A 694-nucleotide genomic window follows, 5' to 3' on the forward strand; every position below is an offset into this window, starting at 1 on the left:
ACTACTGCAGATTTCTTTCTGAACAGCAGCATAAAGGACTGATACCAGGAGAAAGAAAAGGGGATTCAGAGCAAACTTTAGCCTGCAAAGAACCACAGCTGATCACTTCAGAAAGTCAGGTATTTGACAATGAAACTCAGCCTAGATCTTAAAGGCTTCCCAGCATTGACACAAGCAGGACCTGTGCATTTGTACACAGCCAGTGCAGCATTATTCTCCTCAGGCAGCCCAGCAACATGTACAACTGCTGAAAGCCATTTCTGTAAATACACAGCAGTTTCAGCATCTGATTCTTTCCACTCTTCAGCATCCAAACTGGGAGCTCAAAAGCACACCTTAAAGCTGAAAACCAAATCACAATAACTGCAATTCACTCCAAAATTCTTGTGGCCAGAATTCCATCACTCCTGACACATTACCACAAATGCTTTTAACCTCCTTACACATTTTCACAGGACACAATGGTTAGAGGCATATGACTCCTATCACCATCCTAAGCCAATTTTGTTCCAGGCATCTCATCACATGTTTGTGGTCTGTTAAACTCTGCCCTTTGGGAAGGGGTGGAATGAGTGGCTAATTCATTACTAGTGAAATTTCTGACATTTATTGATGAGGAGAGGATATCTTGCAAGAAGACACCAAGTTCAAATTTTCATACAGCAGTAGATCATACACTGATGCTGAACACCAC

This window comes from Geospiza fortis, unplaced genomic scaffold (assembly GCF_000277835.1).
Source record: "Geospiza fortis unplaced genomic scaffold, GeoFor_1.0 scaffold637, whole genome shotgun sequence".
NCBI classification, from domain to species: Eukaryota; Metazoa; Chordata; class Aves; order Passeriformes; family Thraupidae; genus Geospiza; species Geospiza fortis.